Here is a 17,043-nt window from a genome sequence, read left to right as displayed (position 1 = left end):
TCCTTCAGGGTTAGAAGAAGGCTATATCAACTATTTTGAAATCTTAAGTTTAAAGTCTATTTTTGTCAAATATAAATATCGCTATCCCAGCTGTTTTTTTCCTTTCCATTTGCTGGAAATATCTTTTTCCATCCCTTTACTTTTAGTCTGTGTGTATCTTTCATTCTGAGGTGGGTCTCTTGTAGACAGCATATATGGATCTTGTTTTCTTGTCCATTCAGCTAACCTATGTATTTTGATTGGACCATTTAAGGCAATTATATTTACAGTGATTCTTTTTTTTTAATTTAATAAATCTTTATTGTTCAGATTATTACAGTTGTTCCTCTTTTTTTCCCCCCATAGCTCCCCTCCACCTGGTTCCCATCCCACCCTCTTACCTTACCTCCCCCCGCACTGTCCTCATCCATAGGTGTACGATTTTTGTCCAGTCTCTTCCTGCACCCCTCACACCCCTTTCCCCCTGAGAGTTGTCAATCCACTCCCTTTCTATGCCCCTGATTCTATTATATTCACCAGTTTATTCTATACATCAGATTTTTTATTCACTTGATTTTTAGATTCACTTGTTGATAGATATGTATTTGTTGTTCATAATTTTTATCTTTACCTTTTTCTTCTTCTTCCTCTTCTTAGAGAATACCCTTCAGCATTTCATATAATACTGGTTTGGTGTTGATGAACTCCTTTAGCTTTTTCTTATCTGTGAAGCTCTTTAGCTGACCTTCAATTCTGAATGTCAGCTTGGCTGGGTAGAGTACTCTTGGTTGTAGGTTCTTGCTATTCATCACTTTGACTATTTCTTGCCACTCCCGTCTGGCCTGCATAGTTTCTGTTGAGAAATCAGCTGACAATCGTATGGGTGCTCCCTTGTAGGTAATTAACTGTTTTTCTCTTGCTGCTTTTAATATTCTCTCTTTGTCTTTTGCTCTAGGCATTTTAATTATGATGTGTCTTGGTGTGGTCCTCTTTGGATTCCTTTTGTTTGGGATTCTGTGTGCTTCCTAGACTTGTAAGTCTATTTCTTTCACCAGGTCGGGGAAGTTTTCAGTCATTATTTCTTTAAATAGGTTTTCAGTATCTTGCTTTCTCTCTTCTTCTGGCACCCCCATAGTTCTGATGTTGGTATGCTTGAAGTTGTCCCATAGACTTCTTCCCCTATCTTCAAATTTTTGGATTCTTTTTTCTTTTAGCTTTTCCAGTTGAGTGATTTTTGCTTCTTTGTATTTCAAATCTTTGACTTGATTCTTGCATTCCTTTGGTCTGCTGTTGGGTGTCTGTATAATATTTTTTATTTCAGTCAGTGTATGTTTAATTTCTAGTTGGTCCTTTTCCATATCCTCGAGGGTCTCTCTAATATCCTTGAGGGTCTTGCTAAATTTATCGGCCTTTTCTAGGAAATTCTTGAAAAACCTTATAACAGTGGTTTTGAACTCTATCTCCAGTCATTTCTTTCCCTCCATTTCTTTGGTTTGTGATCTGTTTCTTTGTCTCCGCATTTTCACTGCTTCCCTGAGTTGGTAGAGTAGCTTTGTGTGCTAGGTGTCCTAAATGGACCAGTGGTCGACCTCCCCAGTTACCTGGGGTGGACACTCTTGGTGCACCCCTTTGTGGACTGTGTGTACAGCCTTGTTGTAGTTAAGTCTTGATTGTTGTTGGTATCAGTGGGAAGAGTTGACCTTCAGGCCAATTCGCTGTGAGGATCAGCTGGGTCTACTCCGGGAGATAGACTTATTCGACTAGACTTGCAAAATTGCAAAAGCCTCTGTGCTCAGCTTGGATGGGGCGGAGTTTCAGGGTAGAGCCTACAGCCTTGGCTTCCCATCAGCCCCGCCCTATGAGGTTCCTGGGTCTCAGTGTCCCTCGGTACTCGCTGCAAGCACCTCTGAGAGAAAGGTGCCCGTGAGTTTCACCCGCTGCCGGACAGTCTAGTCTCTCCCCCAATGAATCTGGATTCCCAGATTCTCGCCCGGAATTGGGGTTCAGTGCAGTTGGAAATTGGGTTCAGTGCAGTTGGAAATGGGGTTCAGTGCAGTCCAGAGCTTTTGTCTCCTTCCTGCTAGGGTAATCCAGCAGCACAGTCAACAGTCCGTCCTCTGCATGCATTCACATGCGCGCTTCTGGAGCTCTGCCTTTCGCCACTCCCCTGAGTTTATGCCTTACAGCCCAGGTTCCCCCAGTATGAGCCTGGGTCCCCAGGGTCTGGCCTGGAACTGGGGTTCAGTGCAGTCGGAGCTGGGGCTCAGCACAGTCCGGAGCTTTTGTCTCCTTCCTGCTAGGGCAATCCAGCGGCAGTCAACAGTCCGTCCTCTGCACGCATTCACGTGCGCACCTCCGGAGCTCTGCCTTTCGCCGCTCCTCTGAATTTCCACCTTACAGCCCAGATTTCCCCCATATGATGCCTGGATCCCCAGGGTCTCGCCCGGAACTGGGGTTCAGTGCAGTTGGAACTGGGGTTCAGTGCAGTCCAGGGCTTTTATCTCCTTCCCACTCGAGAACGCCAGCCAGGCACTCAGCAGCCCCCTCCTCTCCGGCTCCGTCCTCTCCGCACACGCGCGCCCATGTCTCCATACCTCAGGCTTTTACAGCTCCTCTGATTTTCCTTGTGGTTTTCTCTTTCCTTCCAGTTGTAGAATTTCCAGTCAGTCAGCTTTCCTGTGATTCTGGATGATGTCCGTTTTGTCTTTTAGTTGTATTTTTGAAATTGTTGTGCGAGGCTGCAGATTAGGTGTTTACCTATGCCGCCATCTTGGTTTCTCTCCTACAGTGATTCTTGGTAGGTACATATTTAATGCCATTTTGTCCTTTTAGCTATGTTACTCTGTTTTCCCTCTCCTCCTTTTTATCTCCTTCCTATTCCTCCTCCTTTTTTTCTTAAAGCAGGCCCTTTAACATTTCTTATAATACCGATTTGGCACTACATTGGACTAAAAAGTTTTGTGCAGGAAAGGAAACCATCAACAAAATGTAAACACATCCCATTGAATGGAAGGACATATTCTCCAATGATAACTCTGGTAAGGACTTAATATCCAAAATATATAAAGAATTTATACAACTCAACACAAAGAAGATAAACAACCCAATTAAAAAATGGGCAAAGGAGCTGAATAGACACTTCTCCAAACAGGACACATAGATGGCCAATAGACATATGAAAAGTTGCTCAACATCACTAATCATCAGAGAAATCAAATTAAAGCCACAATGAGATATCACATCATACCTGTAAGAATAGCTGTCATAAATAAACCAACAAATAAACATTGGTGAGGATGTGGAGAAAAGGGAACCCTCATACACTATTGGTGGGAATGCAGATTGGTGCAGCCACTATGAAAAGCATAATGAAGTTACCTCAAAAAATTAAAAATGAAGCTGCCTTACTTATGACCCAGCTATTCTACTTCTTAATAAACCTGAAACACTAATTCTAAAGAATATTTGCACCCTTATGTTGATTGCAGAATTATTTACAACTAGAGGGCCAGTGCACGAAATTTGTGCACATGGTGGGGGGGTCCCCTCAGCCCGACCTGCGTCCTCTCACAGTCTGGAAGTGGGCCTAAGCCATCAGTCAGACATCCTTAGCACTGCTGTGGAGGTGAGAGAGACTCCCACTACCGCCACTGCGCTCGCCAGACATGAGCCCGGCTTTGAGCATCTGCCTCCTGGTGGTCAGTGTGCATCATAGTCACTGGTGTTTCTGCTGTTTGGTCAATTTGCATACTACCCTTTTATTATATAAGATAGCCAAGATTTGGACTCAGCCCAAGTGTCAATCAGTAGATGAGTGGATAAAAAAGCTGTGGTATGTTTACACAATGGAATATAAGTTGGCCATGTAAAAGATGAAAATTTTACCATTTGTGACAACATGGATGGAACTAGAAAGCATTATGCTAAATTAATTAGCCAGTCAGAGAAAGACAAGTACCATATGATTCCATTCATATGTGTAATTTAATGAGAAAAATGAACCAACGAGCAAAATGGAAACAGATTATCCTATATAATAATCCTATATAATAAAAGGCTAATATGCAAATAGACTGAACGGCTGAACAACCAAAAAACCAAACAACCAGTCATTATGACTTGCGCTGACCACCAGGGATCACGCGCGGAACATGACAGATGTTGGCAGCAGGTAGCAGAGCACGGAAAATGGTGGGCGACACCACAGCGGGATGGTGGAGCAAGTGAACAGGGTCACCAGACAAAGGCGGGGTGCTGGTCGCTGTCATTGGGACAAGCCTTTGGTGGTTACTGAAAATTCTTTGCTCCCACGCACTGCGGTCTTTCCCAGAGCTCACACCTGCTCATACCTGCAGCTGGCACCGGAGCTGCCACTTGCACCTGCTGCTGGTGCCTGGCACTGGTCCCGATCGCTCAGTGCCATCAGCAGGTGCAAGCGACAGATGCCGGCCCCAATCACCCCTGAGTTTTTCTTCACTTCCCCCTGCTCCTGAGGGGCGATCGGGGCAGCAGCCACCGCTTGCACCCATTGACGGCACCGGCCCTGCTTGCACCCACTGCTGGCGCCAGCCCCAATTGCTCCGTGCCATCAGTGGGTGTGAGCAGGTCTGGCTCCATCAGCGCGTGGGAGCTGCGGCAGCGAGAGCAGGGCTGCTGGCAGACAGGGGACTGGGTGCTGAGGTGGGAGGGGCAGGGAAGGGGCATGGAGGATGGGCTGAGACCCGCCCTTGTGCCCACCACAGCCTTGTGGCCTACAATTCCTTTCAAGGTACACGAATTCATGCACTGGGCCCCTAGTAGATAGAGAACAGATTGACAGCTGTCAGAGGGAAGGGGGTTGTGGGGCTGGGTGAAAAAGCTGAAGGGATTAAGAAAAAAACATGCTCATAGACACAGGTAACAGTATGGTGATTAATAAAGGGAAAAGGAGGTGGGGGAGGTAGATGAGGGTATAGAGGGGATGAATGGTGATGAAAGATTTTACTTGGGGTGGTGAACACACAATACAATATACAGATGATGTATTATAGAATTGTGCACCTTAAACCTACATCATTTTATTAACCAAAGTCACTTCAACAAATTTATTAAAACCCCTGGCTCAGTTGGTTGGAGCATTGTCCCATACACCAAAAGGTTTAGGGTTCCATTCCCAATCAAGGCATGTACTTAGGTTGTGGGTTAGATCCCTGTCTGGGGCATACAGGATTCAACTGATCGGTATTTCTCTTTCACATCAATGTTTATCTCTCTTTCTCTCTATCTTCTTTCCTTTCCCTCTAAAATAAGTAAAAACATATCCTCAGGTGAGGATCAAATAAATAAATAAACAAATTCAATTAAAAAAAGTAAAATAAAATATCTCTACTGGATAATATGGCTTCGTAAAATAAAATATATGGATATGTAGTTTTAAAATTATAAATAAAAATTTCTTTCTTTGTATGCTCACCCTAAGATGACTAAAATTCATTTTAATTACCATTAATTTTCTTAATTTATTAATTAATATTAACTTTTATAAAATAACACATTGTATTCTCCAATAATGGTTTACTTGCACATAATTTCTACCCCCTGGCTGTCAAATAATCCTTTAAAGTATCAAAAATATTATTTTTAAAGGCATAAAATAATTACATTGTTAAAAAAAGAAGTATGATATAAACAGCCTTAAAACACATTTATGTGCAAAAACTACACAATTATATGTCTTTATATATAAGTGGGAATGCATCACAAAGTTAGGTAAGGAAACACAGCAACCAGTTAACAATGCTTACTTCTAGAAGTTGGAGGGTGGGATTGTGGGTGAATAATATTTTTTACATTATATTCTCTCTATTTTGATTTGTTTGATTTTGCTCCAGTGAGACTACGTGAATACATCATTTGTATAACTGAGGAAAACAAGTACAGGTTATTTAAAACCCTGCACCGACATAGACACTCACATATCTTTAGGACTGCTTCCATCACACAGAGAATGTATGATGGGTGAAGTAACTGAATGTCTATGCATCTCTCTTGGTCGCATCAAACTCATTTACCCCATGACTGCTAGAACTCATCCCTGTCCTCCTGCATAAATGAGATGATTTTGTCAGATGTTTCTAACTTTGTAAGTCTTTGTGTATTAAGATATTTAATAGTATTATAAAAGTCAAAGGTTAGACTAATTATCACAAATTTTGGGAAAGTATTTGAGATTATTTAAAACTAGACGCCCGGTGCACAAAATTCGTGCAGTGGGGCTGGGGGGGTGTCCCTCAGCCCAGCCTGCACCCTCTCTGATCTGGGATCCCTCTCACAATCCAGGACTTCTGGCTCCCAACCGCTCGCCTGCCTGCCTGCCTGATTGCCCCTAATTGCTTCTGCCTGCCAGCCTGATCACCCCCTAACCACTCCCCTGCCAGCCTGATCGATGCCTAACAGTTCCCCTGCTGGCCTGATTGCCCCCAAATGCCCTCCCCTTCTGGCCCAATCACCCCTAACTGCCCTCTCCTGAAGGCCTGGTTGCCCCTAACTGCTCTCCCCTTCTGGCCTGGTTCCCCCTAATTGCCCTCCCCTGCAGGCCTGGTCCTCCCCAACTTCCCTCCCCTGCAGGCCTGATCCCCCCCAACTGCCTTCCCCTGCAGGCCTGGTCCCCCCCAACTGGCCTCCCATGCAGACCTGGTCCCCCTCCAACTGTCCTCACCTATAGGCCTGGTCACCCCTAACTGCCCTCCCCTGCTGGCCTGATCGCCCCCAACTGCCCTCCCTTGCAGGCCTGGTCCCTCCCAACTACCCTGCCCTGCCGGCCATCTTGTGGTGGCCAGCTTGTGTCCACATGGGGGCATCCATCTTTGACCACATGGGGCAGCCATCTTGTGTGTTGGAGTGATGGTCAATTTGCATATTACTCTTTTATTAGATAGGATAGAGCAATACAGGCTGTAGGATGGCTTATCATAGAGAAAATACTTTTACTACATACATTCAGCATATTCTGAAGATGAGGCGTAATCCCTCGGCAACCTTGGCAGAGGTGAGAGCTCTTCATAGGTAAGATCTAAACACTGATCTAGTCATTATCAGACACAGAGTTAGACATTACTCCTAAAGTCCCTTTACTCGTGGGAAACCCCAACTTCATGGACCAATAATCTAACTACACAGAGAGGGAGTTTCATCATATGGCTAATAGTTTAAAAGCGGCTTACCAACCAGCATGCATCGCCACTGATTCTAGGACTAGATCAATGTCAAATACTCTATTTTTAAGCACATGGTAACTTTTAACACATGTAAAAATGTCCTTTGTTCACTGTCAGAGTTTGTTCACATATCTTTGGAAAAGTAGACAACCATTATTCACCAAGTTCCACCTTCTAATAGCTCACTGCTCCAAATCTAAATCATAAAGTGAAGCTGTATGCTTCACTGTTACCTTCTCCATCCTTGATTTTAAGTTACATCCAAATGGAAATAAAAAGTAGCCCTTAGGGCCATGTATTTAAATGGCATTTATCTCACATGGCAATGAAATCATCAATCAGATCTGAATGAAATCATCAATCAGATCTCAGAGTTCTCTCTATTCTAAAACCAAGACAAAATCTCCTTTGAGTTTCATTGTGCTTCTGATGTGAAACAAAGAATTAAAATTCTAAGCCTTTGGGATAAAACTACAAATAGTGTCAAAACACAACAAAACATTGTCAAAGCAAACCTATGGAGACAGTATTAAGATGTCAAAATTAAAATGATGTCATTGTAAATTATAGTAGCAGTTTTTAAAAATGAAGCATGAGGGCCTCTATTTATATGAGTGTACACTGCCACTCATTTCAGACTAATTGTGCCAGGTGTGTAGGAGGTGTGATAAATGTTCCTAAGTTTTCATAATATACATTCCCAAAATAGTTAAGGTATTGTTAAAAGTGAGTGACAAATTTTCTGCCAGTTCTAATAATTACTTTAAATTCGCTTTATTCTTCACTATTGTGTCCCTATTTTCTCTTAGTATAGATACATATCCTGCATAGACAAGTAAATAAAAATTATAAATATATCTGCCTTTCTATTCTTATTTCCTTGTACACAGCTTATAACAGTATGATATCAATAATGGTTGTTTATTAGATGAATAAATAAACAAGTACAGTGGAATTATTTTATAACTTTAGAGATCTAAATGTGAGAATTAAATTATTATTAAAGGGAAAGCTTACTAATGGGAAATTTTATAAATCTTGTCTAATTTTCAAACTTATTATTTTGTCATTATGGACATTTCAACTATCTTTTAGCTCATCCTTGTTAAACATTATCTATTCAATGTGGAAATGTATCTTTCATAGAAAAATTACCCATCTCATATTCTTTCAGAATTGAATTTGATGATGTTTGTATCCTAACTTATAACAGAATTTTGTGAATTGATAATGTGCAAGTTCTAATGATCCCACTAGTTAGATGAATAATTCTTACTTCTTTTAATAATGTATTTTAAAGAAAATTATTTTCTGGTGTCGAAATTTTTAAAAAAATATTAACAGCTCTTGAAACTAAGTTGTAGAAATCTCTTATACTTTAACACACCTGAGCATTGCCACAGTTGTTATTTCTATATGATATACATAGTAGTTATGTCTTTGATGATTATTCAGCATTGAATACACAAAATAATTAACACCTATGCATTACAACATTATTATATACAATATAATAATTATATATAAAATGTATTATATATATTATATTGGTATATATTAGCATTTTGCATTAGTATAATACACTTATTACAATTGATGAAACACTATCAATACATTATTTACTAGAGTCCATTGTTTATATTAAGGTTCATTCTTGGTGTTGTGCATTCTCTGGGTTTGAACAAATGTTCAATGTCATGCGTGTGTCCACTATTATAGTATCACACAGAGTTACTTCACTGCCCTAACCATCCCAGGCTCACTTATTAATCCCTACTTGCTGATCTTAGAAACCCAGCATTGAAATTACACAGTGCAATTTTCACCAAGGTCATTAACCAGATCAGATTCTAGGTAAGGGATGTAGCTTCCACCTATAGATGGGTAGAGTGAAAAATAATTTGGGACCATTTCAGTGCATACAGTTTGTCTTCTTTCCATAAGACCCCTCCCAAGCTGAGCATCATGGTTTGTGACCTCAAGATGGATGGGATCTGAGTGTGGGCAAGGCCTTTTCAGCGGCTCCTCTGGGACAGGTCTCAGGATGCAGAGAGACCTGTCATCAAAGTGACCAGTTGTCTGCCTGCCACACCCAGCCCCCATCTGGAAGAATGGGGACCATTGACTAAGATGAACAGGGAAAGTGACAGTCCTAGGAGTCATTGCTCCTCAGTGGTTTCAGCTGAGCCCAGGCTACAGAGTCACCTGCTCCTCCTCTATAAGAATCTCCTGAGAATGCCACAGAGCATATTTTCTTCAAGTTCGATTCTTTTATCTGAGGTTCTGGCTTTGTAGTTGGATTCATTCTTCCTTTTCCAGAGGAAATGGCCTTTTTAAAACATGAGTAGCTTTTTCTACCTGTAGAAGTTTTGGAGCCCAGACTCATTTTGGCTGGCTCTCTCTCAGAACACACCCACTCATCTCTTCAGGATGGTACTTTATTGAGGTGTGTGAGATTCCTACAGGTCCAGAAGAAAAGACAGGGGGTCCCAACTCTAACCCTTCTGAGGTCTTAACAGGGGTCTTATAACTGCATTTGGGGCCTATCTCTTGATTCTGAGGCCACATTTTACTGCTGGAATTTTGGATTTGATCTCTGCCTTCAGCCTATTTCTAACTTTGAGATTCTTACACCAGTTAGGAAGGCTGAAAATGGAAAACAAATTTATTTCTCAAACCAGGAGGTCCTTGGTTAAAGTCTCCCCCCGCCCCTCTAATTCTGCTGGCTTTTTTGTTTCAACTGATTCCCTACAGTAGATTAGACATTCATCCTAAGGAAATAATCAGAGGTATAGGAACATATTTAAGGCCAATCAGCTGGTAATTATTTACTATAGAGCAAAACTGGAAGCAATCTCTGTCCAAGAACTGCAGATTGACTCCTTATAGTTTGGTAATTGAAAATTATAAGATGGAAAAAAATATAGCTTATTTTTTATAAAATGTAAATTTTACCATACATTTAAATGAATAGAGAATAATATGCATCAAACCATCCATCATCTGAACAGAGTAACAATACATTAATATTATTTTCTTCTCTGATATTTCAGTTTCCTTTTTTCTTATGCCTTATGTATTACCTTCACTATTTTTTTTTACTTTTACTATTTATGCAGTTTCTGGATTCTATGAAGCACACCCCAAACTCAGAATGTGAGCAGCCTGTGTATGTTATAGGGTTGATGGTTGTTAGAAGACCCATATTAACCTTATGTGGAATCACACTATTTATCAAGGACAAATACATGACCACATGTCAGTGTGTCAGTCTGAAGAAAGCACCAATGGCACATATGTTTAAGCTGGATCAAGCCATATAGTTGAAGTAAATTTGCACATGAGTAATTTTGCAAGAATCAAACAGAGCATCAATCACAATGGGAACTTTGCTGATTAAGTGAAGATTTGGTTTATTTTTAAAAAATATATTTTTATTGATTTCAGAGAGGGAGAGAGAGATAGAAACGTAAATGATGAGAGAGAACCATTGATTGGCTGCCTCCTGCATGCTCAACATTGGGGATCAAGCCAGCAACTCGGGCATGTGCCCTGCCCAGGAATGGAATTGTGACCTCCTGATTCAGAGGTCAATGTTCAACCATTGAGCCACGCCGGGCGGGCAAGAGTTGATTTATTTATTGAGTGTTTCAAAGAGCCACATGGAGAAATTTAGGCAGTAATGTGTTTCTTTGTTGAAGGATTTGAACATTTAAAATGCACACTTGTAATTAATTACTCATTGATAAACTTGATCAGGGAAGAATGCTGGCAGCTTGGTATTAAAAATACAAAACAGAAAGCTGAGGAAATCAGCATCTGTGGCAGTAATTCCATTTTAGTCCATTTGCTTAATGCATTTTTGTTGTTATTAAGACAACAGATTGTAGATAGATTTAGGCTCAGTATCATTGCATAATATAGCATCACATGCTGTGCAGATGATGGAAACCATAGTCTCATAAGCTGAATCTTGTAAGACATACAAATGTTATAAAAATAAGAAAGAAAATCAAAGTTGGATAGTTATCAAAAGGGCATTTCAGTTTCTGAAAAACACAGCTGTTATTAAAATTCATTGCTTCCCTAACAAATCAATATAATCTTATTTTTAGTAAATAAAAATGTTTTGTTTATTACATAAAAATATATAGATTTGCCAAAGATTTCTACTTTAGGTTTCTATGCATTAAATGAATACCTAGTAGACTTTATTTTTTAGATACGTTTTAGATTCACAGATTATGTGAGCAGAAAGTACACTACCCCTCCCACAGGAGGTACAGCCATCACATTATCAAAATGCCACTTCAGGATGATAGTTTGTTACAACTGGTAAATCTACATTGACACATCCTCATCATCCCCAATCCATAGTTTACATTACAGTCATTTTGGTGTTGTACACTCTATGTGTTTGGCCAATTTACAATGACACATACCCACCATTATAGTATCATACAGAGTAGTTTTATTGCCCTAAAAATCCTCTGTGCTCCACCTGTTCATCCTTCCTTTCCCACACCCCTGGAAACCACTGACCTTTTTACTCTCTCCATAATTTTGTTTTTTCTGGAATATCATAGAGTTGGAATCATGCAATATGAAGCCTTTTCAGATTGGCTTCTCTCACTTAGTAATATGCATTTAATGTTCCTCCATGACTTTTTATGGCTTGACTGCTCATTTATTTTTAGCTGAATACTATTCCATTGTCTGGATGGACCACAGTTTATTTATCCATTCACTTATTGGAGGACATCTTGGTTGCTTCCAAGTTTTGGCAATTATAAATAAAGCTCCTATAAACATCCCGGTGCAGATTTTTGTGTGGGTGTAAGATTTCAATTCTTTGGGTAAATATTAAGGATCACGTTGCTGGATCATATGGTAATGATATGTTTAGTTCTGCAAGAAATGACTGAGTTCTAAAGCGGCTGAACCATTTTTCATTCCCACCGGCAATGAATGAGAGTTCCTATTCCTCCACATGCTCATCAGCATTTGGTGTTGTCAGTGTTCCAGATTTTGGCCTTTCTAATACATATATAGTTGTAGCTCATGCTAATGGACATTTCCCTGATGACTTATGATGTGAAACATCTTTTCATGCACTTATTTGCTATCTGCATGTCTTCTTTGTCTAAGTGTTTGTTAAGGTCTTTGACTCAATTTTTTTTTAATTAGGGTGTTTATGTTCTTATTGTTAAATCTTAAGATCACTTTGTACATTTTGGATGACAGTCCTTTATTAGATGTGTCTTTTGCAAATAATTTCTTGCAATCTGTGGCAGCTTGTCCTCCCATTCTCTTGACAGTGTATTTCTCAGAGCAAAATTTTTAATTTGAATGCAGTCCAGTTTATCAATTTTAAATATTTATTTTATGGATTATGATTTTGGATTTTGGTGGAGTATTTTAAAAGTCATTGCCATATTCATAAAGTCATATAGACTTTCTTTCAGTTATCTTCTAGAACTTAGTGTTGTGTTAATGTGAGATCTGTGTCTAGATTCCTACCCCCCCCCTTTTTTTTTTTTTTTGCATGTGATGATTAGTTGTTCTAGTACTATTTATTGAAAAGACTGTCTTTGCTCCATTAAACTGTCTTTGTCAAAGATTGGTTGGTTATATTTATGTGGGTCTATTTTTTGGTTTATTTTCTAATCCCCTCACCTGTTCTGCCAGTACCATGCTGTCTTAGTGTGGCTTATGGTAAGTCTTAAAGTTGGGCCGTGTCAGTCCCCCAACTTAATTCTGTTCTTTCAGTATTTTGTTGGCTGTTCTGGGTCTTTCGCCTCTCCATATAAACTTTAAATCAATTTGTCAATGACCATAAGCTAACTTTCTGGGATTTTAATTGAAATTGCATTGAATCTATAGATCAAATTGGCAGAAACTGGGTCTTCCTATCTATGAATGACAATAACTATTTATTTAGTTCTCTTATTTTTTTGTCATCAGAGTTTAAGTTACTTTCATGTAGATCTTATATATGTTATTAGATTTAGATTCATTCTTTTGGTGCTAATGTAAATGGAATTATATTTTAAATTTCAAATTCCAAATGTTTATTGCTCATATACAGGAAACGAATTGACTTTACTACATTAACCATGTATTCTGAAACATTGCTAAAATTGCTTTTTAGTCTCAGGATTTTTAAATTGATTCTTTGGGGTTTTCTATGTGGATAATCATATCATCTGCTAACAAAAGTTTCTGTTTTTTTCTCAATCTGTATCTTTTATTTCACTTTTTCCTCATTGACTTAGGTGTTCCATTACAATGTTGAAAATTAGTTGTAAGAAGGGGACATACTTTCCTTGCTCCTGACCTCAGTGGTAAGGCATCTAACTCCCCACTATTAAAAGCAACAACAAATGAACAAACATACAAACAAACCAAAAAACAAACATAGGTACAGAGAGCAGAATGGTGGTTATCAGAGAGAAAGGTGGTTGGGGGGAGGACAAGAGGATAAAGGGGGGTAAAATACATGGTGATAGAAAAAAAACCCACTAGATTTTGGATGGTAAACACACAATAAAAGTATACAGATTTTGTATTATACACCTGAAATTTATATAATGTTATCAAGCAATGTTACCACCCAAAAATTTAATAACAAATTAAAAAAGAAAGTTTGACATTAGTTGTAGGTTTTTTTTAGAAGTTCTTACCAAGTTGAAGTTTCCTTCTATTCCTAACTTACTGAGAGATTTTATGATAAACTAGAGGCCCAGTGCACGAAATTTGTAGATGGGTTAGGGTCCCTAGGTCTGGCCGGTGATCAGGGCCAACCTGTGGGGCAACCAGCAGGGCGATCGGGCCCCCGCTCACACCTGCCTTGGCCTGGTGCTGCCCACTCACTTGCTCCACCATCCTACCATGGTCATGCTCTCACCAGGGACCATCGGGCCAGCTCCACTTCTACCTGCTGCCAGAACCAAGTCGCCAATGCCCTCCATGTTTGTATCTGATTGTATTTCTTCTTGTTTGAGTTTGGGAAGATAATGTCTTTCAAAGAATTGATTCATTCTATTTAGGTAATCAAATTTGTGGGCATATAGTTATTTATATTTCTTTATGATTTGTTTAATGCCCATGAAGTCAATGGGATTGTTTTCTCTTTTATTTTTGATACTAGTAATTGGTGTCTTTTCTCTTGTGATCAGCGCATGTCTAACTCCTGGTTGGTTGAACTCCCGCCCATGGGGACAATTTGCATATTTGCCTTTTATTTTATAGGATGGGTGTTGAATTTGTGAAATGCCATTGATGTGACAGATTGCGTTAATTGAAATTTGAGTATTGAATGAGTCTTGTGTACCAGGATAAATCTTACTTGGTCATGGTGAAGTTAAACATTACTAATTTGATTTGATTTGCTAATATTTGTTAAGGTTGTTTGCATCTATGTTCATGAGAGATATTAGTCCATAACTCTTCTTTTTTTAAATGTCGGTCTGGTTTTGATATTAGGTAATTCTAGCTTTATATATTCCCTTTGCTTCTGTCATCTGGAACACAATGTTGAGTATTTGTATAAATTCTTATTTAAATATTTTTAAGAATTCACCAGTAAACTCATCTGGTCATAAGGGTTCTGCTTGGGGGGTAATATTAATTATGGTTTCAATTTCTTTAATACATATAGACCTAATCTGATTGTATTTCTTCTTGTTTGAGTTTGGGAAGATAATGTCTTTCAAAGAATTGATTCATTCTACTTAGGTAATCAAATTTGTGGGCATATAGTTATTTATATTTCTTTATGATTTGTTTAATGCCCATGAAGTCAATGGGATTGTTTTCTCTTTTATTTTTGATACTAGTAATTGGTGTCTTTTCTCTTTTGATATTAGTTACCTGGCTAAAGTGTTATCAGTTTTATTGGTATTCTCAAAGACATGTTCTCAATTCATCTCCTTTATTCAATTTCATGATTTATTTTTCTGTTTATTTTAGATTTAATTTCCTCTTTCTTTTCTTTGGGGTTTTTCTTCTAATTGATTTTAGATAGAGGAAGGGAGAGGGAGTGAGAGAAACCTCAATGAAAGAGAAACATGGATTGGCTGCCTCCGACATGCCCCCTACCGGGGACCAAGCCTGCAACCTGGGCATGTGCCCTGACCAGGAATCCAAGGGGCAACCTCTTAGTGCATGGGATAATGCCCAATCAACTGAGACACACTGGCCAGGGTTTCCTTTTCTTTTTTTATTGTTAAAACAGTATTTTATATTATTTATTTTTCTTTTTTGAAACAAATTTATATGTATAGTTTTAAAATAAAAAAATTAGAAGCAACTCAAAATATTATATAAAACCTCTTGAAATTATAAAGCATTCATAGAAGTTCTTGTTATTGATTTAAACTATTATTTCACCTATAAATTTTCTTCTATACCTTTTTTCATTTCCCAGCTTATTTTTATATTCTATACATTATATTCTCTTACTTCTATGTTATTATTTATATAGGCCATCTCTCCTTTTCTTTTGATTAATCCTACCAGAGATTTTTAAAAATTTAAAATTATTTTCAATGACTCAGTTTAAGCTTTATTGCTCATTTATCTCCGTTTTTATTTTTTACTTCAATTTCCTGTCCCTCTTCCCTTTAGCAATCATCAGCTTGTTCTCAGTATCTGTGAGTCTGTTTCTGTTTTATTTTGTTTATTCATTTATTTTGGGGTTTTGTTTGTTATCAAACAGTATTTGTCTTTCTCTGCCTGACTTATTTCACTTAGCATAATATCCACTAAGTCTTCTTCTTTTTCTTGTTTCCTAAGGTAGAAGTTTAGATTGTTGATTTTAGATTTTTATGTTTTCTAATATGCATTAAAATCCCTCAAAGCACAGCTTTTGCTACATACCACATATTTTTATAGGTTATATTTTAATTTTATTTTAGTTCAAAATTAATTAGTTCAAGTTTATCTTGAGATTTTCATTTTGATCCATGTGATATTTAGAAGTGTGTTATTTAATTTCCAAGCATTTCAGGTTTTTCAGCTACTTTCTGTAGCTGATTTCCTGCTTAATCCACTGGAGTCTGAAGCACACATTGTATGATTTCTGTTATTTTTAATTTATTAACATGTGTTTTATGGACATGTGATCTGTCTTAGTCAATGTTAAATGTGATCTGTCTTAGTCCATGTTAAATGTGAGCTTGAGAAAAATGTGTGTTTTGCTATTGTTGGATGAAATAATGTATAGATGTCAGTTATAACCAGTTGATTGATCATACTACTCAGTTTGACTATGTCCTTACTAATCTTCTGACCTCTCAACTTATTTGTCCATTACAGATATAGGGGTGTTAAAATCTCCAACTATGAGAGTAGATGCATTAATTTCTCCTTGCTGTTCTATCAGTTTTTGCCTTATGTAATTGATGTTTTGTTGTTAGGCGCATACATGTTAAGGATTCTTATGTCTTCTTGGAGAATTGACCTCTTTATCATTATGTAACATTTGCCTTTATACCTGATAATTTTACTTGCTTTGTTGTCTGCTCTGTTTGTTAATTTAGCTATGCCCACTTTCTTTACAGTAGTGTTATCATGGCATAGTTTTCTTTGTGTCTTTATACTTAAAGTAGGATTCTTATAAACAGCATATAGTTGGGTCACATTTTGGATCCACTCTGACAGTCTCTGCATTTTAATTGGTGTATTTAGGCCATTTATGTTTAAAATTATATATCTGCCTAATATGCAAATTGTCCCCTCAGGAGTGTGTGCTGACCAATAGGGGGCGATGCAGAATGAAGGAAGACAACACAGAATGAAGGCAGGCCCTGGCTGGTGGCCAGAAGGCCCCGATCCCCCCATCGGCCCTGATCGTGGGCCAGGCCTA

This window comes from Cnephaeus nilssonii (genome assembly GCF_951640355.1).
Source record: "Cnephaeus nilssonii genome assembly, chromosome: 1".
Lineage (NCBI taxonomy): Eukaryota > Metazoa > Chordata > Mammalia > Chiroptera > Vespertilionidae > Cnephaeus > Cnephaeus nilssonii.
This window is presented reverse-complemented; position numbering follows the sequence as displayed.